Source organism: Hemicordylus capensis, chromosome 12, assembly GCF_027244095.1.
Source record: "Hemicordylus capensis ecotype Gifberg chromosome 12, rHemCap1.1.pri, whole genome shotgun sequence".
NCBI classification, from domain to species: Eukaryota; Metazoa; Chordata; class Lepidosauria; order Squamata; family Cordylidae; genus Hemicordylus; species Hemicordylus capensis.
In genome coordinates, this window is record NC_069668.1 from 12,086,741 (window position 1) to 12,111,920 (window position 25,180).

Below are 25,180 nucleotides of genomic sequence, written 5' to 3' on the forward strand. Positions count from 1 at the left end.
TATTTCTAATACCGCCCCAAACTTGCGACTCTGGGAGGTTTACAATTAAAATCATTTATAAAATTAAAAACATAAATAAAATTTAAACATTACAATAATTAACATTAAAATCATGTTAAATCCCACATTAAAATTAAAACTATAAATCTAATTCAAAGCCTGGGTGAATATTTATCTATCTATCTATTTATTTATTTAACCTTTTATATCCCGCTCTTCCTCCAAGGAGCCCAGAGCGGTGCACTAAGTTTCTGCTCACAACAACCCTGTGAAGTAGGTTAGTCTGAGAGAGAAGTGACTGGCCCAGAGTCACCCAGCTAGTTTCCTGGCTGAATGGGGATTTGAACTCGGGTCTCCCCACTCCTAGTCCAGCACTCTAACCACTACACCAGGCTGGCTCTCAAATATGTCTTGAATGCCTTTTTAAAAATTGCCAGAGATGGGGAGACTCTTATTTCAAGAGGAAGCCAATTCCAAAGTCCAGGGGCAGCAATGAAGGCCCATCCCTGAGTAGCCACCAGATGAGTTAGTCTGATTAGAATTGGAATTGATTTTATTCATATTTGAATCGATTCAATCTATTTTGGTGCCTTTTTTTGACTGATCAGGGCACCTGAATAACTTTAAAAGGTGGCAGAATGTCCCTAAATTGTTTTCAAATTGATTCAAATCTATTTGAATTTGAATTTGGGCAATTTGATTAAAATTTGAATTGAATTACCCTTTTTAGCGGTGATTTGGTTCGAATCGGAATTGTCCGAATTGGCCAGATTCGAGTAGAGTCAGTTTGAGTCAGTTTGCACATACCTAGACAAATGTCCCTGGGCCCCTGAGTGTGTTTGCATGGCTCGCTCTTCAGTCTTCCTCTTTCACCTCCCCGACTCACAGGCATGCTGTTGGTTCCTAGGAACATCGGAAGCTGCCTTCTACTGAGTCAGACCCTTGGTCCGTCTAGCTCAGTATCGTCTTCACAGACTGGCAGTGGCTTCTCCGAGGTTGCAGGCAGGAGTGCCTCTCTGCCCTATCTGAGATTTGGCTCTCAAGCCAGAGACTTTCTCAGGTTGACATGACCAGCTAGTATCTTAACAAACATGAAGTCCTGGTAAGAACTAACCTTCCTTCCTGCTGTAATATAAAACTATACTGTTGAGGTGCCCCCTCCCCATGGGGTGGATGACATCATCACAAAGTACGCCATTGAGGTGTCAAAAATGTGTCACTACAGCTGTTCCAATTTAGTTCAAATTGGGTAGGCGGTTCACAAATTAGCCCACTTGTACCTCAACCCTTCACACGCCCACCATCTTGAACTGGGTTAGATGACATCGTCCCCACGTCCCCACCTACGCCGTTGAGGTGTCCCTATCTACTGTATTTAGTCCAAATCGGCCCAGGCATTGTGAACTTGATAGGAGGGGACAGACACACACACACACACAAGCTCCCTTGCCTTGAGGAAAGCAAGCTAAAATGATCCCCTGTGGTTAACGCATGTTATTTTCCCACCTCTGCTTCTCTCTGCTTCTCCGGCTTTGCTGTTTGCTGTTTGACTTGGGATGCTTTTCACACCTCTCTCAACCTGAGAAGATGTAATAAGGATGGATAGTTCAGGGGTTAAGCAGAATTGATCCCCGCTCGGCTTTGGAGCGCCTGGCGTTCCCTTGCCCTGCCCTGGGAAGGATAAATGTCTCATTCCGACAAATCCTGATTGCTTTCCCAATACACTCCAATAAGCTCAGTGTTTATGGTCAGCTGCGTGGGGATACTTGTATCTGCTGAGCCCAGCGCTGCGAAGGATGAGGCTGGAGTAGATCTGGTAAGGCCTCCTCCTTTATGGATCAAGGTTTCGTGGCATGTAACCAAAAGAAATGCCGATTCATCCCATTTATCCTAACCCCCAGCTCCCTCCCTGGGGTCAAATTTGAACCTGCAAACTTCTCAGGGATCTGCCATCTTGAAATGTGTAAAGCATGCTGCCTGACTGATTGCTTAAGTGCTGTTAAGTTGGTGCTGAGACTTAGCGACCGCAGAGGTAGATTCTCTCCAGGTTGATCTGTCTTCCACTTGGCCTCGAAGGTCTCTCAGTGGTGCATTCATTGTTGTTGTAATTGAGTCCATCCACCTTGCTGCTGGCCGTCCTCTTCTTCTCTTTCCTTCCACTTTCCCCAGCATTATGGACTTCTCCAGGGAGCTGGGTCATCACATAGTGTGTCCGAAGTATGAACGTTTGAGCCTGGTCATGTGTGCTTCGAGTGGAAATTCTGGATTGATTTGTTCTATACTGCCTAAGGATGCCTAATTATATACCAGCAACTGCCTGACAATTAGGGTCTGTAGAGGTTCTTCTCCAGGCATCCTGGCTGTGAAGGGAAGAGAGTTGGTCTTGTGGTAGCAAGCATGAATTTCCCCCTTTGCTAAGCAGGGTCCACCCTGGTTTGCATTTGAATGGGAGACTGGAGGGGACAGCTGGTCTTCTGGAAGTGAGCATGAATTGTCCCCTTTGCTGCGCAGGGTCTTCCCTGGCTTTCATTTGAATGGGAGAGTGGGGAGAAGAGCTGGTCCTGTGGTAGCAAGCATGAAGTGTCCCTTTTGCTAAGCAGGGTCCACCCTGGTTTACATTTGGATGGGAGACTACATGTGTGAGCACTGTAAGATATTCCCCTCAGGGGATGGGGCTGCTCTGGGATGAGCATCTGCCTGCTTGCATGCAGAAGGTTCCAAATCCTCTCCCTGACATCTCCTGATAGGGCTGAGAAAGATGCCTGCCTGTAACCTTGGAGGAGCCGCTGCCAGTCTGTGTAGGCAATCCTGAGCTTGATGGACCAATGGTCTGACTCTGTAGAAGGCAGCTTCCTATGTTCCTAACTCAGAACCTTCTGCATGCAAGCAGGCAGATGCTCTTCCCAGAGCAGCCCCATCCCCTAAGGGGAACTTCTTTCAGTGCTCACATGTAGTCTCCTATTCAAATGCAACCCAGGGCAGATCCTGCTTAGCAAAGGGGGCAAGTCATGCTTGTCACCACAAGACCAGCGCGTACATTCTATGAATGTACAATGTAGTGTATGAACAGGTCTCTAATTCAACTTGAATTCAGGAGGAGAGGAACTCAGGACCTGCTGAATCATAGAACAATAGCAAACCCACTCATTTTTTACTCTAAACTGCCGAAACATTATTGCTTTACATTCTGTAGAGTGCGTAATACATGTAAATGTTCATAATATATTCTAGTTTGAATTCTGTTTCATCAGCACCTTCGGAAATGTTGACTTGCCTTGATGGCCTAACGTGGTTGAGAGAGGTTGGTTAAAACATCCATGTGGCTAAATGGAAGAAAACAGTTAAATGCTAATAGCCAAGTGATTGCATGTGATGTTTTATTATTATTTTTAAATGATGTTGATTTGAAGGGTAATTTTCTTGTCAACTCTGTAATTAATGCGGAATGCATTACCGAGGGCTTTTGTTCGTTTACTTCTCCAGGAGATTCAATTCACGCCAAATGGCTGTTTTAACAAAACGTTTGACAGACTTATTACCCTCTAGGTGATTCTGTCGCTCAGGGCATTTACACATTAAGCTTGTGGTGGGCAGAATCAATGTTACTTTCTGTTCAGCCCCAAACAAAGCAGGGGTGTGTGTGTGGGGTGAGGTGGAGGAAGAAGCGACATTAAATTAAATAAGAAGTTCTAGAAAGAATGAATTGGCCTGTTTTCCTTTCACTATCATCTTAATTGATAATTACCATCTTCAGAAGTTAGCCCACTTGTGCCTCAAATGTCCACGCATCTGCCACCTTGAACTGGGGTGGATAACTTCCACACAAACTCCACCATTGGTGTGTCCCTTTGTGTCCCTACAACTGTACCAAATTTGGTCCAAATTGGTTACGTGGTTCACAAGTTAGCCCACTTGCACCTGGAGAGCTGCTGCCAGCTAGAGTTGGCAGCAACTCTGAGACCCTGGAGAGCTGCTGCCAGTCAGAGCTGACAATACTGCATTAGATGGGCCAATGGTCTGACTCTGTGAGCATTATCAACACGGGAAGCTGCCTTATACAGTGTCCTTATCCTGCCCACCCCCCCTCGCACAGAAAACATTCACGACTGTGGCTTTTCCAAGCAGAACTGAATGACTGTAATCTCACCTGCGTGTTGATCAATCCCGCGCTGGGACAATTTTGCGGCATCAACAAACGCTTTGTGAGGGCCTTCGTCGCTTAAGTCTCTCTGTTTAATTTGCTTTTATGCCCTGGAGGATGGGGATTCTAAAAGGCCTCCCTTGGAGCTCCAGCGGCTTGCCAGTCTGTGCCTTTCCTAGCAATAAAATATGTACAAATTAAGGAATCTCATGTGGAAAATTCATTCTGCGGCCTCAGAAGCCAAATGAATGGTAATTACCTTAAGCACAATGCAGCAGCAATCAAGGCGAGATTAGATCATACTTTTAAGTGTACGTCTCATTAAAGGAAGTGGGGGAGGAGGGCGGGATAAAGAGGATTGTGACAAGGACCCCAGAGATTGCCAAGGGAAAGGGTCGTTTTGAAAACGGGTCAGGAAAACCGGCACTTGCATCAGGGAAGTCTGCAAAATCAGTAGCATAGGAAGCTGCCATAGACCGAGTCAGACCCTTGTCAGACCCTTGGTCCAGTCAGACCCTTGGTCCAGCTAGCTCAGTGTTGTCAACCCAGACTGGCAGCGGCTTCTCCAAGGTTACCAGAAGGAGTCTCTCCCAGGCCTACCTGGAGATGCTGCCAGGGAGGGAACTTAGAACCTTCTGCATGCAAGCAGGCAGATGCTCTTCCCAAAGCAGCCCCATCCCCTCAGGGGAGCATCTTACAGTGCTCAGACATGTAGTCTCCCATTCAAATGCAAACCAGGGCAGACCCTGCTTAGCAAAGGGAACAATTCATGCTGGCTACCCCAAGACCAGTTCTCTGTTTACCTCTTCTGTGATAGGAGCTGTCACTGCGTGTGTGTGTAAATGTACATGGAAGACAAAATAGGGCCCCCATCCTCAATTGCAATCTGGGGTGCGGGTTCCAGCCAGGGGAACACACAAGGATGCCTTAGATCACAATGTCTAGGCTAGAATTACCTACTCTGACTGGCAGCAGTTTTCAGGCAGAGGTCCCCCCTCACCCCGGCATGTGCCCTGCCACCGAGTCACTGGGCCATCTAGCTGCCAGTTTGTCTGGTTCCAAGAAGGTTCCAAGTTCCCTCCCTGGCATCTCCAAAATAGGGCTGCATAAATGCGTCTGAAGAGCCTTTTAGAAAGCTATCAGAGAAGGGGAGGGAGAGCCTTCCAAATCATCTGGGATGATGGGTGTTGTAGTCTTTCAGCAGGGAGCACCTTCCAAATCATCAGGGATATGGGCGTTGTAGTCTTTCAGCAGGAAACACCTTCCAAATCATCAGGGACATGGGAGTTGTAGTCTTTTGGCAGGGAGTGCCTTCCAAATCATCAAGGACATGGGAGTTGTAGTCTTTCGGCAGGGAGCACCTTCTAAATTATCAGGGATGATGGGAGTTGTAGTCTTTCACCAGGGAGCACCTTCTAAATCATTTTGTCCAACCCCGGCAGGAGGGACAAAGTTGTGCAGCCTGGGGGTGGGGGAAAGAAGAGCAAGATTTAGAAAGGGAAGGAAGAAATGATTTTGGCCTTTCTGCCGCAGCCTCGTGGAGAGAGAACAGGTCCCGCCGCACAATGGATTGCCAAACGCCCTGTCATCAGGCCATGATCTTCCTTTTATTACCCCTCCAGATGAGAAGCAGAAAAAATGACATTGGAAAGAAGTAAACTCACCAGAAGGGCAGAAGGAGAAGCCATTAAATTCCACACACATCGTATTTCATCATCAGAATCCTGCAGTCAGAGCTGACACCGCGGAATGAGTTTCTCGCTGTCCCGAGAATATAAAACCCGTCACAGCTGCTTCCCTTGGCACTCTGTGCCGGAGACCCCTTCGGCGGCAGACGGGGCTATTAATCAGGAGGATCAGGAGGGACATTGCCGAGGTCTGCTCTTTTGCGAGGCATAGATTGGAGAGCGTGTTGCGGCGAGAGGCAAGAACGGTGCCTTGTACGTCTCTGTTAGAGTTGGGCGTGCAGAGGAGTGAAGACCTCAGCCTCTTCAGGTAAGGACCCCAGCCACACTCCAATGGTCCCCATCATCCGAGGGTCACCTGTTCTTCCTGGGAACTCTCCAGGGTGCTGAAACCCTGATTGCCCTGCCTCGCTTCACCATGCCTCACGGCCCTCTGTGGGAGCCGAGATCAGGACCCTGGAAGTGAGGCAATGGAGAAGCAAGCAGGATGCTGGATAGATTGGTCTTTGGTCTGATCCAGCATGACTCTTCTGATGTTTTTAGGTTAGCCAGTCCTATGCTGAAGGCTGTCATTCAAGTTCCTTCCTTCCTTCCTTGGAAATAATTATATTCCCTCCCTCCAGCACTCTGGTGCTTGGAATGACTTACCATAAAAGAATAAAAACAGAAAATCCATGATCAAAGGCTAAAAGATGACAAGACCCAATGGATCACCATAAAACTCAATTAAAAAAACAGAGCAGATCATATGAGATAGACCATGTTGACCAGCAGCCTGGATTAAAGCTAAATAATGCTGGAAACAGAAATCCAATTACAGCCAGTCTTCCTTCCTTCCTTCCTTCCTTCCTTCATTATCATATTTATAAACCACCTAACACATACTGTAGATCCCAAGGCGGCCTACAGCAATTTTAAGTTTAAAGACTTCTTTAAAAGACGGTTAAAGACTTCTTTAAAAGACGGTTAAAGACTTCTTTAAAAGACGGTTAAAGACTTCTTTAAAAGACGGTTAAAGACTTCTTTAAAAGACGGTTAAAGACTTCTTTAAAAGACGGTTAAAGACTTCTTTAAAAGACGGTTAAAGACTTCTTTAAAAGACGGTTAAAGACTTCTTTAAAAGACGGTTAAAGACTTCTTTAAAAGACGGTTAAAGACTTCTTTAAAAGACGGTTAAAGACTTCTTTTACAAGGATGGTTTTTAAGTTCTTTTAGAAATGAAGCAGGGAGGACAGAGCCCTTCTCGGAGGTCATTTCAAAGATAGGGGCTTGTGTTACTGAGAAAGCTCTTTCCCTGGTCCCCATCAACTGGATTTGTGTCAATGGTGGGGCTGAGAGAAGAGTTCAGTTTCATAGATTCAAAGCTGAAATAGGGTTACGAAGGTTTGAGGCCTGTCACCGTTGAAAACCAGCGCTGTGGCCAGAAGTACAGAGGAACATAGGAAGCTGCCTTCTACTGAGTCAGACCCTTGGTCCACCTAGCTCAGAATTGTCAACCCTGACTGGCAGCGGCTTCTCCGAGGTTGCGGGCAGGAGTCTCTCTTGTCGATTCCAAGGGAAAGAGCTCTGGTATGCAGGGGTAAGACAGTGGAGTGGAATTAGGAATATTAATAGTTTAATGAAATAGAGATTATGTACAGAGAGGCTCGTGCAGACTGCTTTTCAGCGCTCTTGCTTCTGGCTGTTTGTTAGCCCCCACCTCTACTTCCAGGCCTAGAATTCAAGTAACTAAAGCATCTCCGAGGTAGAGCTGAGAGATGTAGTGTTTTGGGTTAATCCATTCCTGGATCCAGGCCAGCTTTTGAATGGGCAAAAGCCTACCTTGGAGATGCCAGGGAGGGATCTTGGAATGTTCTGCATCTAAGCAGGCAGGTGCTCTTCCCAGAGCGGCCCCATCCCCTAAGGGGAATATCTCACAGTGCTCACATATAGTCTCCCATTCAAATGCAAACCAGGGAGGACCCTGCTTAGCAACGGGGACAATCCATGCTTGCAATTTCCTATGGATTCCCATAACTAGCAAGAGAGTACAGTGTAGCATTTCAATTAAGCGGCAATCTACATTACAGCACACACTGATGCCATTAAGTCACCACCAGGAACATATTTATTTTAGTGAACTAACAGATTCCCGCCCCCGCCCAGCCGGAAGAGACACAAGTTAGCGTTTGTTGCTCTGAGAGTTTTAGAGGAACTGATTTTCTGTCAGAAAAGATTGGGATCAATGGTATGCCTCCCCTTCCAAGATACTGCTAAAACATTTATTTAAAGGGTTAGAAGCTCCCTTGGCCTTATCTGTATTCCAAACGACTTGTCCAATGAAATAAGATTCATTCGCACCTTCCTTCGCTGCGTTATTGACAAAATGTATGTGACTGGAAGCCAGATTCCTGTCCTTTGGGAATACTTCTCTCTAAACTTGTCGGCATGAATTATTTTATTGCATTTTTCATGCTTGTTCAAGTGGATTGGAATGGCAAATCCTCAATCTTTGTCTGTCTAGTCCCGCATCGGATGCTTGAATGACTGAAACGGACAGCATGTGAAGTGAGGAGTCCGCATGGTGTAGTGGTTAGAGTGCTGGACTAGGACCGGGGAGACCCGAGTTCAAATCCCCACTCAGCCATGCGACTTGCTGGGTGACTCTGGGCCAGTCCCTTCTCTCTCTCGGCCTAACCCACCTCACAGGGTTGTTGTGAGGGGAAACTTAAGTTTGTAATACACCGCTCTGGGCTCCTTGGAGGAAGAGTGGAATATAAAATGTAAATAATAATAATAATAATAATGTGGGAAAGGACACTTTTCTGGTGTACGGTTGGAGATTGGTGGATCTCCAAACCTCTCAAACAACGGATGTAAATGAAGCGAAAGGAATGCATTGTTATTAGACTCTTCTAGAAACAACTCTGCTCTTGTGACCCCTTATGCCTGCACTAGACTCCCAGAATGCCTGTGAGATGCCATCTCTCTTCCTTCCAGAGATGGATCTACATTTGAGCAAATGTGTGCGGGGAACCTGGGCTACCACTAGGAAACCCGCACACAAATGTCCAATTTAAAGCATGATTTCCCCATAGGGATCAATGAGAAACTAAAAAATATTCATAACTCCTGAATGGTGGAGAATAAAGCTCTAAAACTGCACATGGTGTGCCTGCATGATGGTAGCATTAACTGTGTGGATGCTCAAAAAGATCAGTGTGCCCATTATTTTGAATGGTTTTTTTTAAACTTAAAAACGTTAAAGAGTCATTACAAATCAATGGATGGACTAATCTCCTTGAATATCCAGACATTTAATGTCACCATTATATGCTACCATCATATGAATTTTGAGAGCTTTCTGCCCAGCTATTTTGGAGGTAGAACATGGGGTGCAAAAAACTGGGGTACTAATCCTTTTATGTGAGGGCACTTTCCTCCAAAAGAGATTTGAGTGATGGAGAGAGTGGGGGATTCAATTCCAGAACGTTCTGTCAATTTCTACCATGAAAGAAAGCAGTTATGTCACTTTTAAACAGTTTTTAAAAATTCATTAAAAATCCGTGAGTGAACCAATATCCTTGAAAGGATATTTTTCCCCAGGGGGAAATTATCCAATGAGAACCATGTTCAGTTCTTGCACACAGGCCCCTTCAGAGCTTGCTACGCCACAGTTTCCTTCAAAGAGACGTTCAAAATCCAGCTTTTCTGGGGAGTCATTCACACAGATCCCTGGTACGCATCTCCTGATGAAAGTAAATCTGTGTATACAGAACTGAATATTTTGGCAAGTTAATGTGGAGCAAGAAGTTCTTAACAACCAAGGAGTTGCAGACAGAAAGGAAGTCTTGATAGTTCTTCCTGGTCAGGAGGAGCAAATGCACGGTCTCAGTGGGTGGAGTCACACTAGATCTGGGGAGCATCCTGACCTGGTTCCACTGGTTTGCCACATGAGGCAGCAGAACGCAAGGCCACAGGCCTTGATCCATAGATCAAGGTCTTATGGTCAGATCACAGGTCCATCTAGCTCAGTACTGTCTACCCAGACTGGCAGCGGCTTCTCCGGGGCTACAGAGAGGAATCTCTCTCAGCCCTATCTGAAGATGCCAGAGAGGGAACTTGGAACGTTCTGCATGCAAGCCTGCAGATGCTCTTCCCAGAGAGGCCTCATCCCTCAAGGGGAATATCTTACAGTGCTCACATGTAGTCTCCCATTCAAATGCAAACCAGGATGAGCCCTGCTTAGCAAAGGGGACAATTCATGCTTGCTACCAGAAGGCCAGCTCTCCTCCCCTAACAGCTTCCAGCCCCAACAGCTTCTGACACAGAGCCAGATCTAAGGCACCTACTCAAGAGGAATATTACTGAAACCAACCCATAGATTGGGGTGGGAAAACTTGGCCCTCCAGCTGTTGTTGAACTACAACTCCATTGTGGCTGGGGATGATGGGAGCTGTAGTTCAAACAACAGCTGGCGAGCCAAGGTTAGGAACATAGGCAGCTGCTGTCTACGGAGTCAGACCATTTGTCCATCTAGCTCAGTATTGTCTGCTCTGACTGGCAGTGGAACATAGGAAGCTGCCTTCTACCGAGTCAGACCCTTGGTCTATCTAACTCGGGATTGTCTTCACAGAGTGGCAGCGGCTTCTCCAAGGCTACAGGCAGGAGTCTCTCTCAGCCCTATCTTGGAGACTCTGCTGGGGAGGGAACCTGGAACCTTCTGCATGTAAGCATGCAGTTCTCTTCCCTGAGCAGCCTCATCCTTGTCAGGGGAATCATCATTGTCATCAGCCTCATCCTTGTCAGGGGAATATCTGACAATGCTCCCAGGTAGAATCCCATTCAAATGCAAACCAGGGCAGACCTTGCTTAGCAAAAGGGTCAATCCATGCGTGTTGCCACAAGACCAGCTCTCCTTGCTACGGCTTCTCCAAAGTGTAGTTCAGCAAAAGACACCCCCCCCCCCCCGATGCACACCAGCAGCAGTGATCACTTGCAGTTCCCCGCAAGGTAACATGTCCACCAGTTTCGAAGACGCCGCTCCGTCCCCATTTGCCAGAAGGCATTTCCTTGCCTTGTCAATTGTGACACCGCTGGCGAGAAGGGGCGGGGGGGGGGGGTAAGAAAAGAAAGCGTGAGTGTAATAGCGAAGGGCGAATGCGGAGCCCTTCTGACAAGAGCAGTGCGCAAAAGCGCTCGCAGTTCAGGCCAGCTGGGGAATCGGCGGGCAGCAGTGACCTTGTTTGAGCCCGTGTTGTTCTGTGCCGGTCCCTGTGGCGCTCTTTCGCAACGCAGGCACCAGAAACAGATCACAGACGGGCTAATCAAACACGGTGTGTTGCTCGGGGCGGCGGGCTGGCGTTCCTTTCTTTGTTTTCCATGGCAAGAAAATCAGAGGGAAGTATTTTAATGTCTACAAAGGGAACCTTTCTGTTCCTAGAACAGTGGCTGGGAGGAAAAAATGGAATGCAACGCGTGGACACAGTGGATCAGGCAACAGTTGAAGCAAAATTTAAGAAGTGACACAGGAACACATAGGGACATAGGGAGCTGCCATATACTGAGTCAGACGCTTGGTCCATCTCGCTCAGGATGGCCAACACTGACTGGCAGCGGCTCTCCAAGGTTCCAGCGACACATCTGGGCAGAGATTAAGCCCCAGGACACAGGAAGCTGCCTTCTACTGAGTCAGACCCTGAGGATTGTCTAGACCGTCTGCACTGACTGGCAGCAGCTTCTCGGAGGCAGGAGTCTCTCCCAGTCCTACCTGGAGATACTGCCAGGGAGTGAAGCAAGGGCTTCCTTCAACAAAGCAGATGCTCTGTACCTTTGTACCATTGAGGTTCAATGGTACAAAGGTAAAAAAGTACAAAGGTTCAATGGTTTATGGAGCAGAGGGAGAGCAACTGGCCCTATCCATCCCCAGCACAGCATCCCTCCAGTGGCTGCTGCTGGTGTCTCTCTTCTGTTTCTTTTTTCGATTGTGAGCCCTCTGGAGACAAGGAGCCATCTTTATTTCTCTATGTAAACTGTCTTGGGAACCTTGGTTGAAATGCAGTATAGAAATATGTTGTTTACACTTGGTCTTTTACCAGCTGGCTGTCATTGTTTCATGGTTTGTTTTTGTTTCTTTCCTCCCATTCTTTTACAATAGAGTCTCTTATTTATTTTCAAATCTCTATATCTCTACCTGCATCTGTATTGCTGATATTTATGTTGCTTTTTTTGGCTTCTGTCTTCCAGGAATGCTTTGGACTAACTTGGAGGAATGTTGAGAATGGAAACAAAAGCTGCGATCTTCTCCTTGGTTTTGTTACGTTATGGGAGCATTGATTCTATTGGGTGTGATCAATGGCCTAATTTGGGTAGAAAAGTCTCATGTGGGAGCAAGGTATTGAAGACAGAAACCTATTACGTGTAGGGTTGTGCAAAAGACTGTTGTCTCGCAGGCTGACCCAAAAATTTTCAACACGGCCTCAATCTGAGTGAGGGAAAAGGAAGAAGTGTGGCATGTGTGGATGAAACGGTTCTGGAGTGTTGGTAAGCACCCCAGACTAACTTGTGACACCTTGTGTAGGCAATCGGGTGAATCTAGGATGAGCAGTTCACCACCGAAATAGTTTGTGCAAAGCTTTGGTCCTTGGAAATAACTGACAAGAGAGTTTGCAGCAAAACACAATTAGATTTATTTAAGGGTTATAGGGGTACAAAAAGGAAGAATATGATTAATCAGAAGAAGCAATAAACAACACAATAATAAGACTTACTGTATATCTCCAGACAGATAGATATGGGCTGCTTTTTTAGTGTCCTGTTTCACATACATATACAGATCTGGTTTTATTAACTTACTCATTATCTTGTATGGTATATTGTTTTAACTGTATTTTGATAACTTAGGCCTTTATTTTGGAGCCATAGAAATCTTTGGCTCATGTCTGACCATAACCCTGCTTGCTGCCTGCCTATTTTGGAGTTTTGCTTGTCTGCAAGAACAGTTTGCTGTTAGCATTATGGAACTGTCGTCATATACGCGACTCTGAGCAGGGCAATGAAACTTGGGATGAACTCTCGTGTTGAACCTGTTTGTTTTGCATGTATAGCTATGTAATCAATTTGATACTGTTTGAATGGTTGTACTTTATATAAGGGAATCTTCTGTGTGTACTTAGAATTACAAATAATTGTCCGGGGGTGATGGCGGCTTGTATAGCTATGACCCTTTGCTTGTGGCGATCAGGCTGCTTTGAAAAAGCACTTTGCTCCCTGTGTTCCGATGAAATTCATTATACCAGCTGCTTGGCTGACCACAAGGAAAGGAGAAGTAGTGACTGCCCTTGCAGTCTACATCCATTAGAGCACTGATCTGAATTTTAATATGCAGATTGGTAGCAAGGTATCTAGACACACACAGTGTTGATATGCTTTGATGCCTTAATGTACTGAATGTATTGTTGTTATTCATTGTTATTGGATGATAATATATTGATGTATTCTCCAATGTATTAAGAGGGAATTTTTAATTTATGCTTTTGATCTATACTTCTGACCAGAAGTATGAGTCAAAAACTGGCAGATTAAGATTTTGGGGGAGTCATTTCTTTATTTTCTTTTTCATCTGTTCCCAAAATGGGGAGGTTAGTCTGGTTTCACTATGTCAATTGGATGTTTGAAGAACATCTATATATACGAGAAATGACCCTTTTGTTTTCAAGAATGACTGCAACCCAGACATGAAACCTGTCTGACATTGATCATCTGATGATGAGGACATTGCGCTCTCAATGTAAATTTGCAAAGTGTTGTGATTTATACTCATCCTCTATGACATCTTCCGAATTAATAGTGGGAGGCCTTTTGTTCTATAAAGTAACCTATCAGGAGCTACTGTGCATCCCAGACCGCCATCTTGGGAGGTACAAAATAGAAACGGTGTAAGACCATGGAGGGGCTGAGCTAGTTTTTGTTTCCCCTTTTGGGGTGGGGGAGGAGAGCATTTCATGTGTGTCTTGTCCTGTCTCCCCTTTGGGGAGAGAAAACTTCTCCCCTGTTGTGTCTCCTCTTTTGCGGGCAGAGAACCTTTCTCCTTCTTGAATCTTCTCCCTCTCTTTCTCCTGACTTAGCTGTGGGCTTCAAGCTCTGGCTTTAGTCCATTGACTTTTATCAGGTCTCAGTTTGAGCTCTATCCTTCGTGCAGCCTCTGCAGGCTGCAGCAACAGGAGTGGTGAGATATCTTGTTCTGTTCAAGGGATTTGAATCTGTGCTTAATATGTCTAGATTGGTAAAACTGGTTTTGTTTGCTTCTGCTAATGTATGCTCTGCTAATTGATTACTAATGTAATTCAAAATAAAAGGGTTATCCTGATAGCTTAGACTGTGTGTTTTCTCTTCTTGGGCACTGGGAAAACCACTGGGTCATGATCCAACAACCCCTACTCCAAACCCCGAGCAGAGGTCTCCCCCCTCCCTCTCCCCAGAGGTGCTGTTTGGCTCAAGAAGAGGATCCCTGCCAGTGTGGACAGCTACAAGAAGAGGTCGCGTCCCAGGCCTCTGATCAGCGATGGAAACACAGATGCCTCCCTCCAGGGTGTGTGTCTGATTCCTGGAGAGAAACTCTCGGGTCTGGATGGACACCACTACTCCTTAAACACTAGTAGGAGGGTCGAGAGGGAGGCTTGGAGGGGGAGTTGTGGTCTCTGTATGGACACGCTGCAGGCCAACTGCGTAGATGGGCCCTACTCCACCCAGTCTAAGTGTCTGGGTACTAGAATCCAGTATACAGCTGCTGAGACTTGGTACACCAGGGTTTCTAGACACACGTGAATGAGATTCTAAGTGTACTTCGTGTTGATCTAGACACTCTCTCTCTCTCTCGCTCTCTGGAGCTACTGTGTCTATATATAAATATAGGCACAGAGACTATATATATATATATATATATAAATTACATAGTACATAAACATTAGGCTGTCTCTAGTTCTACGTACAATGCAACCCCAAACTGTAGAACTGAATCACTGTGACCTTGACTGGTCAAGCGACGACCCCCGAATGTAGAATCCTGTACCTTTGACCCATCCACCCTTTGTTGCTTTGTAACTTTGTCCCATCCACCCATTGCCCCTTTGACCCATTGCCCCTTTCTCGCTTTGTAACTTAGACTCCTTGTAACTTTGCCCCGTTGACCCATTGCCCCGTTGTCGCTTTGTAACCTTGTCGCTTTGTCGCTTTGTAACTTAGACTCCTTGTAACTTTGTCCCATCCACCAATCCACCCACTGCCCCGTTGACAAACTGCCCCGTTGACCCACTGCCGCTTTGTAACTTTGTCGCTTTGTAACTTTGTCCCATCCACCGATTGACCCATTGCCCCTTTGTCGCTTTGTAACTTTGTCGATTTGTAACTTTGTACCTTTGTCGCTTTGTACCTTTGTCGCTTTGTACCTTTGTCGCTTTGTACCTTTGTCGCTTTGTACCTTTGTAACTTTGTCACTTTGTCCCATCCACAGATTGATCCATTGCCGCTTTGTAACTTTGTCGCTTTGTAACTTTGTCGCTTTGTAACTTTGTCCCATTCACCGATTGACCCATTGCCCCTTTGTCGCTTTGTAACTTTGTCCCATCCACCGATTGACCCATTGCCCCTTTGACCCATTGCCCCTTTGTCGCTTTGTAACTTTGTCCCATCCACCGATTGACCCATTGCCCCTTTGACCCATTGCCCCTTTGTCGCTTTGTCACTTTGTAGCTTTGTCGCTCTGTACCTTTGTCGCTCTGTACCTTTGTCGCTTTGTAACTTTGTCGCTTTGTAACTTTGTCGCTTTGTAACTTTGTCTCATCCACCGATTTGACAAATTGCCCCTTTGACCCATTGCCCCTTTGACCCATTGCCCCTTTGACCCATTGCCCCTTTGTCGCTTTGCAACTTTGTCGCTTTGCAACTTTGTCGCTTTGCAACTTTGTCGCTTTGCAACTTTGTCGCTTTGCAACTTTGTCCCATTCACCGATTGACCCATTGCCCCTTTGACCCATTGCCCCTTTAACTTTGTAACTTTGTCGCTTTGTAACTTTGTCCCATCCACCGATTGACCCATTGCCCCTTTGTCGCTTTGTAACTTTGTCGCTTTGTAACTTTGTCGCATTGCCCCTTTGTCGCTTTGTAACTTTGTCGCTTTTTAACTTTGTCGCATTGCCCCTTTGTCGCATTGTAACTTTGTCCCATCCACCGATTGACCCATTGCCCCTTTGTCGCTTTGTAATTTTGTCGCTTTGTAATTTTGTCCCATCCACCGATTGACCCATTGCCCCTTTGACCCACTGCCCCTTTGTCGCTTTGTAGATTTGTCGCTATGTAACTTTGTCGCATTTTCACTTTGCAACTTTGACTCTTTGTAACTTTGTCCCATCCACCGATTGACCCATTGCCCCTTTGACCCATTGCCCCTTTGTCCCTTTGTAACTTTGTCGCTTTGTCACTTTGTAACTTTGTCACTCTGTACCTTTGTCGCTTTGTAACTTTGTCCCATCCACCGATTGCCCCTTTGACCCATTGCCCCTTTGTAACTTTGTCGCTTTGTAATTTTGTCGCTTTGTAACTTTGTCTCATCCACCGATTGGACAAATTGCCCCTTTGACCCATTGCCCCTTTGTCGCTTTGTAACTTTGTCGTTTTTTCGATTTGTACCTTTGTCTCTTTGTAACTTTGTCGCTTTGTAACTTTGTTGCTTTGTACCTTTGTCCCATCCACCCATTGCCCCTTTGACCCATTGCCCCTTTGTCGCTTTGTCGCTTTGTAGCTTTGTCGCTTTGTAACTTTGTCGCTTTGTAGCTTTGTCCCATCCACCCATTGCCCCTTTGACCCATTGCCCCTTTGTCGCTTTGTACCTTTGTCACTTTGTACCTTTGTCACTTTGTACCTTTGTAACTTTGTCACTTTGTCCCATCCACAGATTGATCCATTGCCGCTTTGTAACTTTGTCGCTTTGTAACTTTGTCCCATTCACCGATTGACCCATTGCCCCTTTGTCGCTTTGTAACTTTGTCCCATCCACCGATTGACCCATTGCCCCTTTGACCCATTGCCCCTTTGTCACTTTGTAACTTTGTCGCTCTGTACCTTTGTCGCTTTGTAACTTTGTCTCATCCACCGATTTGACAAATTGCCCCTTTGACCCATTGCCCCTTTAACTTTGTAACTTTGTCGCTTTGTAACTTTGTCGCTTTGTAACTTTGTCGCTTTGTAACTTTGTCCCATCCACCGATTGACCCATTGCCCCTTTGTCGCTTTGTAACTTTGTCGCATTGCCCCTTTGTCGCTTTGTAACTTTGTCGCTTTTTAACTTTGTCGCATTGCCCCTTTGTCGCATTGTAACTTTGTCCCATCCACCGATTGACCCATTGCCCCTTTGACCCATTGCCCCTTTGTAACTTTGTCGCTTTGTCACTTTGTAACTTTGTCACTCTGTACCTTTGTCGCTTTGTAACTTTGTCCCATCCACCGATTGCCCCTTTGACCCATTGCCCCTTTGTAACTTTGTCGCTTTGTAACTTTGTCTCATCCACCGATTGGACAAATTGCCCCTTTGACCCATTGCCCCTTTGTCGCTTTGTAACTTTGTCGCTTTGTACCTTTGTCCCATCCACCCATTGCCCCTTTGACCCATTGCCCCTTTGTCGCTTTGTCGCTTTGTAGCTTTGTCGCTTTGTAACTTTGTCGCTTTGTAGCTTTGTCCCATTGCCCCTTTGACCCATTGCCCCTTTGTCTCTTTGTAACTTTGTTGCTTTGTAACTTTGTTGCTTTGTAACTTTGTTGCTTTGTAACTTTGTTGCTTTGTAACTTTGTAGCTTTGTAACTTTGTAGCTTTGTAACTTTGTAGCTTTGTAACTTTGTAGCTTTGTCCCATTCACCGATTGACCCATTGCCCCTTTGACCCATTGCCCCTTTGTCTCTTTGTAACTTTGTAACTTTGTAACTTTGTAACTTTGTAACTTTGTAACTTTGTAACTTTGTAACTTTGTAACTTTGTAACTTTGTAACTTTGTAACTTTGTAACTTTGTAACTTTGTAACTTTGTAACTTTGTAACTTTGTAACTTTGTAACTTTGTAACTTTGTAACTTTGTAACTTTGTAACTTTGTAACTTTGTAACTTTGTAACTTTGTAACTTTGTAACTTTGTAACTTTGTAACTTTGTAACTTTGTAACTTTGTAACTTTGTAACTTTGTAACTTTGTAACTTTGTAACTTTGTAACTTTGTAACTTTGTAACTTTGTAACTTTGTAACTTTGTAACTTTGTAACTTTGTAACTTTGTCGCTTTGTCGCTTTGTCGCTTTGTCGCTTTGTCGCTTTGTCGCTTTGTCGCTTTGTCGCTTTGTCGCTTTGTCGCTTTGTCGCTTTGTCGCTTTGTCGCTTTGTAAGTTTGTCCCATCCACCGATTGACCCATTGCCCCTTTGTCGCTTTGTAACTTTGTCGCTTTGTAACTTTGTCGCATTGCCCCTTTGTCGCTTTTTAACTTTGTCGCATTGTAACTTTGTCCCATCCACCGATTGACCCATTGCCCCTTTGACCCACTGCCCCTTTGTCGCTTTGTAGATTTGTCGCTATGTAACTTTGTCGCATTTTCACTTTGCAACTTTGACTCTTTGTAACTTTGTCCCATCCACCGATTGACCCATTGCCCCTTTGACCCATTGCCCCTTTGTCCCTTTGTAACTTTGTCGCTTTGTCACTTTGTCGCTCTGTACCTTTGTCGCTTTGTCACTTTGTCCCATCCACCGATTGACCCATTGCCCCTTTGTAACTTTGTCGCTTTGTAACTTTGTCGCTTTATAACTTTGTCGCTTTATAACTTTGTCGCTTTATAACTTTGTAACTTTGTCTCATCCACCGATTGACAAATTGCCCCTTTGACCCATTGCCCCTTTGTCGCTTTGTAACTTTGTCGCATTGTAACTTTGTACCATCCACCCATTGCCCCTTTGTCGCTTTGTAATTTTGTCCCATCCACAGATTGACCCATTGCCCCTTTGACTCATTGCCCCTTTGTCCCTTTGTAACTTTGTCCCATTCACCGATTGACCCATTGCCCCTTTGTAACTTTGTTGCTTTGTTTCTTTGTCCCATCCACCGATTGACCCATTGCCCCTTTGACCCATTGCCCCTTTGTCGCTTCGTAACTTTGTCGCTTCGTAACTTTGCACCTTTGTCTCTTTGCACCTTTGTCGCTTTGTAACTTTGCACCTTTGTCTTTTTTTAAAACTTTGTCGCTTTGAAAAAGAGACAAAGGTACAAAGCGACAGAGGTACAAAGCGACAAAGGGGCAATGGGTCAATCGGTGGATGGGACAAAGTTACAAAGCGACAAAGGGGCAATGGGTCAATCGGTGAATGGGACAAAGTTACAAAGCAACAAAGGTACAAAGCGACAAAGGTACAAAGCGACAAAGGGGCAATGCGACAAAGGGGCAATGTGACAAAGGGGCAATGGGTCAATCGGTGGATGGGACAAAGGTACAAAGCTACAAAGCGACAAAGGGGCAATGGGTCAATTGGTGGATGGGACAAAGTTACAAAGCGGCAAAGCGACAAAGTTACAAAGCGACAAAGGGGCAATGGGTCAAAGGGACAAAGTTACAAAGCGGCAAAGTTACAAAGCGGCAAAGCGCCAAGGTTACAAAGAGAAAAAGCGACAAAGTTACAAAGCGACAAAGTTACCAAGCGACAAAGGGGCAATGGGTAAATCTGTGGATGGGACAAAATTACAAAGTTACAAAGCGACAAAGCGGCAATGGGTCAATCGGTGGATGGGACAAAGTTACAAAGCGACAAAGTTACAAAGCGACAAAGTTACAAAGCGACAAAGTGGCAATGGGGCAATGGGTCAATGGGTGGATGGGACAACGGTACAAAGCGACAACGGTACAAAGCGACAACAGTACAAAGCGACAAAGTGGCAATGGGTCAATGGGTGGATGGGACAAAGTTACAAAGCGACAAAGTTACAAAGCGACAAAGTTACAAAGGGGCAATGGGTCAACGGGGCAATGGCTGGATGGGTGGATGGGACAATTTTACAAGGCGACAAAGGTACAAAGCGACAAAGGTACAAAGCGACAAAGGTACAAAGCGACAAAGGGGCAATGGGTCAACGGGGCAATGGGTGGATGGGACAAAGTTACAAAGCGACAAAGTTACAAAACGACAAAGGGGCAATGGGTCAACGGGGCAATGGGTCAATGGGGCCAATGGCTGGATGGGTGGATGGGACAATTTTGCAAGGCGACAAAGGTACAAAGCTACAAAGCGACAAAGGGGCAATGGGTCAACGGGGCAATGGGTGGATGGGACTAAGTTACAAAGCGACAAAGTTACAAAGCGGCAATGGGTCAACGGGGCAATGGGGCAATGGGGCAACGGGGCAATGGGGGCAATGGGTGAATGGGACAAAGTTACAAAGCGACAAAGTTACAAAGCGACAAAGTGGCAATGGGGCAATTGGTCAATGGGTGGATGGGACAAAGTTACAAAGCAACAAAGTTACAAAGGGGCAATGGGTCAACGGGGCAATGGCTGGATGGGTGGATGGGACAATTTTACAAGGCGACAAAGGTACAAAGCGACAAAGGTACAAAGCGACAAAGGGGCAATGGGTCAATGGGGCAATGGGTCAACGGGGCAATGGGTCAACGGGGCAATGGGTGGATGGGACAAAGTTACAAAGCGACAAAGTTACAAAGCGACAAAGTTACAAAGCGACAAAGTTACAAAGCGACAAAATTACAAAGCGACAAAATTACAAAGCGACAAAGTGGCAATAGGTCAACGGGGCAATGGCTGGATGGGTGGATGGGACAATTTTACAAGGCGACAAAGGTACAAAGCGACAAAGGTACAAAGCGACAAAGGGGCAATGGGTCAATGGGGCAATGGGTCAACGGGGCAATGGGTCAACGGGGCAATGGGTCAACGGGGCAATGGGTGGATGGGACAAAGTTACAAAGCGACAAAGTTACAAAGCGACAAAGTTACAAAGCGACAAAGTTACAAAGCGACAAAGTTACAAAGCGACAAAGTTACAAAGCGACAAAGGGGCAATGGGTCAATGGGGCCAATGGGGCAATGGCTGGATGGGTGGATGGGACAATTTTACAAGGTGACAAAGGTACAAAGCGACAAAGGTACAAAGCGACAAAGGGGCAATGGGTCAACGGGGGCAATGGGCCAACGGGGCAATGGGTGGATGGGACAATTTTACAAGGCGACAAAGTTACAAAGCGACAAAGTGGCAATGGGTCAAAGGGGCAATGGGCGGATGGGACAAAGTTACAAAGAGTCAAAGTTACAAAGCAACAAAGAGACAAAGCGACAAATAGACAAAGGGGCAATGGGTCAAAGGGGCAATGGGTGGATTGGTGGATGGGACAAAGTTACAAGGAGTCTAGGTTACAACGCGACAAAGTTACAAAGCGACAAAGGGGCAATGGGTCAATGGGGGCAATGGGTGGATGGGACAAAGGTACAAAGCGACAAAGGTACAAAGCGACAAAGGTACAAAGCGACAAAGGTACAAAGCGACAAAGGTACAAAGCGACAAAGTTACAAAGCGACAAAGGGGCAATGGGTCAACGGGGGCAATGGGTGGATGGGACAAAGCGACAAAGTTACAAAGCGACAAAGGGGCAATGGGTCAACGGGGCCAATGGGGCAATGGCTGGATGGGACAAAGTTACAAAGCGACAAAGTTACAAAGCGACAAATGGGCAATGGGTCAATGGGTCAACGGGTGGATGGGACAAAGTTACAAGGAGTCAAAGTTACAAAGCGACAAAGAGACAAAGGGGCAATGGGTGGATGGGACAAAGTTACAAGGAGTCTAAGTTACAAAGCGACAAAGTTACAAAGCGACAAAGTTACAAAGCGACAAAGTTACAAAGCGACAAAGTTACAAAGCGACAAAGTTACAAAGCGACAAAGTTACAAAGCGACAAAGTTACAAAGCGACAAAGTTACAAAGCGACAAAGTTACAAAGCGACAAAGTTACAAAGCGACAAAGTTACAAAGCGACAAAGTTACAAAGCGACAAAGTTACAAAGCGACAAAGTTACAAAGCGACAAAGTTACAAAGCGACAAAGTTACAAAGCGACAAAGTTACAAAGCGACAAAGTTACAAAGCGACAAAGTTACAAAGCGACAAAGGTACAAAGCGACAAAGGTACAAAGCGACAAAGGTACAAAGCGACAAAGGTACAAAGCGACAAAGGTACAAAGCGACAAAGGTACAAAGCGACAAAGGTACAAAGCGACAAAGGTACAAAGCGACAAAGGTACAAAGCGACAAAGGTACAAAGCGACAAAGGTACAAAGCGACAAAGGGGCAATGGGTCAACGGGGGCAATGGGTCAACGGGGGCAATGGGTGGATGGGACAAAGCGACAAAGACAAAGGTACAAAGCGACAAAGTTACAAAGCGACAAAGGTACAAAGCGACAAAGGGGCAATGGGTGGATGGGACAATTTTACAAGGCGACAAAGTTACAAAGCGACAAAGTTACAAGGCGACAAAGTGGCAATGGGTCAAAGGGGCAATGGGTCAAAGGGGCAATGGGTCAAAGGGGCAATGGGCGGATGGGACAAAGTTACAAAGAGTCAAAGTTACAAAGCAACAAAGAGACAAAGCGACAAATAGACAAAGGGGCAATGGGTCAAAGGGGCAATGGGTGGATTGGTGGATGGGACAAAGTTACAAGGAGTCTAGGTTACAACGCGACAAAGTTACAACGCGACAAAGTTACAACGCGACAAAGTTACAACGCGACAAAGTTACAACGCGACAACGGGGCAATGGGTCAAAGGGGCAATGGGTGGATGGGACAAAGTTACAAAGAGTCAAAGTTACAAATAGCAGTGTGCCCGAACCGGTCCGGCGGCCATTCCAAAGAATGGCCGAACTGCCGGACCGGTCCGGCCCTGCCTGGTCCGGGTCCGGGTGGGGGGTATGCCTTTAAGGGTGGGAGGGCTTGCTTAGCCCTCCCGCCTCCTTGCCCCCGCCAGCGCCCGTATTGAACAGTATAGGGGCGCTGGAAACCAGCCGCCCCCCCCTCCGCCGCTGCGGCGAAATAACCCCCAAAGTCAGCCAGCCAGCCAGCCCTCCCTCCCTCCCAGCTAGCTGCCCTCCCACCCACCCACCCGCTCGCTCACCCGCTCGAACACTGGATAAAAAACGAGAGGAGCTCCGGCACAGAGCTCCTCTCGTTCGGAAGGCCTCCTGAAGAATGGCGGCTTGCGCGCGCGCGCATGCGCGCGCCGCAAAGCACACCGTTCTCCGGAGGCCCGGTCTACCCGCCGGGAAAGGGCCGGGTAGACCGGGCCTCCGATCGCTGAGTAGACCGGGCCTCCGATCGATCGGAGGCCCGGTCTACTCAGCGATCGGAGGCCCGGTCTACCCGGCCCTTTCCCGGTGGGTAGACCGGGCCTCCGGAGAACGGCGTGCTTTGTGGTGCGCGCATGCGCGCGCGCGCAAGCCGCCATTCTTCAGGAGGCCTTCCGAACGAGAGGAGCTCTGTGCCGGAGCTCCTCTCGTTTTTTATCCAGTGTTCGAGCGGGTGAGCGAGCGGGTGGGTGGGTGGGAGGGCATCTAGCTGGGAGGGAGGGAGGGCTGGCTGGATGGCTGACTTTGGGGGTTATTTCGCCGCAGCGGCGGAGGGGGGGGCGGCTGGTTTCCAGCGCCCCTATACTGTTCAATACGGGCGCTGGCGGGGGCAAGGAGGCGGGAGGGCTAAGCAAGCCCTCCCCGCCCTAGAAACAAGGCCCCCCTTCGGTGCCGGTCCGGACTTCTCCGGACCGTGCACATCACTAGTTACAAAGAGTCAAAGTTACAAAGAGTCAAAGTTACAAAGAGTCAAAGTTACAAAGAGTCAAAGTTACAAAGAGTCAAAGTTACAAAGAGTCAAAGTTACAAAGAGTCAAAGTTACAAAGAGTCAAAGTTACAAAGAGTCAAAGTTACAAAGAGTCAAAGTTACAAAGAGTCAAAGTTACAAAGAGTCAAAGTTACAAAGAGTCAAAGTTACAAAGAGTCAAAGTTACAAAGAGTCAAAGTTACAAAGGGGCAATGGGTGGATGAGACAAAGGTACAAAGCGACAAAGGTACAAAGCGACAAAGGTACAAAGCGACAAAGGGGCAATGGGTGGATGGGACAAAGTTACAAAGTGACAAAGGGGCAATGGGTCAACGGGGCAATGGGTGGATGGGACAAAGCGACAAAGTTACAAAGCGACAAAGTTACAAAGCGACAAAGGGGCAATGGGTCAAAGGGTGGATTGGTGGATGGGACAACGTTACAAAGCGACAACGTTACAAAGCGACAACGTTACAAAGCGACAACGTTACAAAGCAACAACGTTACAAAGCGACAACGTTACAAAGCGACAACGTTACAAAGCGACAACGTTACAAAGCGACAAAGGGGCAATGGGTGGATGGGACAAAGTTACAAAGCGACAAAGTTACAACGCGACAACGGGGCAATGGGAGAACGGGTGGATGGGGCAAAGTTACAAGGCGTCAAAGTTACAAGGCGACAAAGGTACAATGGGTCGATGAGTGAATGGGACAAAGGTACAAAGCGTCAAAGCGACAAAGGTACAAAGGGTCGATGGGTGAATGGGACAATGGTACAAAGCTACAATGGTACAAAGCGACAAAGGTACAAAGCGTCGATGGATGAATGGGACAAAGGTACAAAGCGACAAAGGTACAAAGCGTCGATGGGTGAATGGGACAAAGTTACAAAGCCACAAAGCGACAAAGGTACAATGGGTCGTTGGGTGAATGGGACAATGGGACAAAGCGACAAAGGTACAATGGGTCGTTGGGTGAATGGGACAATGGGACAAAGCGACAAAGGTTCAATGGGTCGATGGCTGAATGGGACAAAGGTACAAAGCGACAAAGGTACAAAGCGACAAAGGTACAAAGCGACAAAGGTACAAAGCGACAAAGGTACAAAGCGACAAAGGTACAATGGGTGGATGGGTGAATGGGACATACGTACAAAGCGACAAAGGTACAGAGCGACAAAGGTACAGAGCGACAAAGGTACAATGGGTCGATGGGTGAATGGGACAATGGTACAAAGCGTCAAAACGACAAAGGTACAAAGGGTCGATGGGTGAATGGGTGGATGGGACAATGGTACAAAGCGACAAAGGTACAAAGCGACAAAAGGGCAATGGGTGGATGGGACAAAGTTACAAAGCGACAAAGCGACAAAGGGGCAATGGGTCAACGGGGCAATGGGTGGATGGGACAAAGCGGCAATGGGTCAACGGGGCAATGGGTGGATGGGACAAAGCGACAAAGTTACAAAGC

The 25,180-nt window shown here is 46.6% G+C and overlaps 1 long non-coding RNA gene across 1 annotated transcript in view; it reads left to right on the forward strand.

The window, feature by feature from the left end:
- The window catches only part of LOC128335943 (uncharacterized), a 53,312-nt gene extending 39,137 nt beyond the window's left edge, over positions 1-14,175 (forward strand). Inside the window, exons 3-4 of the long non-coding RNA XR_008311779.1 lie at positions 5,764-6,136; positions 12,052-14,175. This is a non-coding gene — a long non-coding RNA (uncharacterized LOC128335943). The remainder of the gene's footprint in view (positions 1-5,763; positions 6,137-12,051) is intronic.
- The last annotated feature ends 11,005 nt before the right edge of the window (positions 14,176-25,180 follow it).